General features: G+C 29.6%; 1 pseudogene; it reads left to right on the top strand.

The window, feature by feature from the left end:
• The window catches only part of LOC137657198 (cuticle protein 7-like), a 5,148-nt pseudogene continuing 4,306 nt past the window's right edge, over nt 1-842 (top strand).

Genomic DNA, 842 nt, shown 5'->3' with positions numbered 1-842 from the left:
ATGGCGCTCAGCGTGACAGGAACGATGGTAAGCTTCTGAACATTTATATACGGAAGAATACAAAATAAACTACAGACAAAGTCAGCCAAAGAATGCTTCAACTCTTGGGAATTCTATTTTTGTTGCAATACAGAATGTCCATAACTAAAACCATTGCTAAATAAAGCAACCATATTCATATTGACAACTTAAATCATGAAAGGCTGTGTAGGGCTACTGGATATAAAAAAATTATAATACGCTAGAGTTGTGGAATTTTCATTTTTATCACTATTACTGTTGCCAATAAGAATTTTCGGGTTCATTCAAACGTACTGTAAGTCATGCAATGAAAATTTTGAACTCATTCCCCCTTCTGAAGACCTTAATCAACTTTCTTCTCACCAATACTCCATCGCTTTTTTTTATCATTATTATTTTTGCAGTAGTCGTACCACCTATAAAAAAAAACTCTGCAAGATTTTAAGTGTGTGAACATTAGATTACCAATTTTTTTTTTTTTTTTTTTTTTTTTTTTTTTTTGCTTACTTTATCCCACCTAAGTTACGTAGATAGACCAAATTCAACGGAAGGTCAGTTTTTTTTTTTTATGTAAAAAGAATTACTTTGTCATAAAAAAGCCTTTATCATAAAAAACTAGTCACAAAAAAAAATTTTCCGTTGTCATTAAAAATTCCCTTTACATAAAAAATTTTACATAAAAAAATTCTCTCTCTCTCTCTCTCTCTCTCTCTCTCTCTCTCTCCTCTCTCTCTCTCTCTCTCTCTCTCTCTCTCTCTCATATATATATATATATATATATATATATATATATATATATATATATATAAAATTCTTAGTCA

This window comes from Palaemon carinicauda, chromosome 18 (genome assembly GCF_036898095.1).
Source record: "Palaemon carinicauda isolate YSFRI2023 chromosome 18, ASM3689809v2, whole genome shotgun sequence".
Taxonomy (NCBI): Eukaryota; Metazoa; Arthropoda; class Malacostraca; order Decapoda; family Palaemonidae; genus Palaemon; species Palaemon carinicauda.
This window is presented reverse-complemented; position numbering and strand designations above follow the sequence as displayed.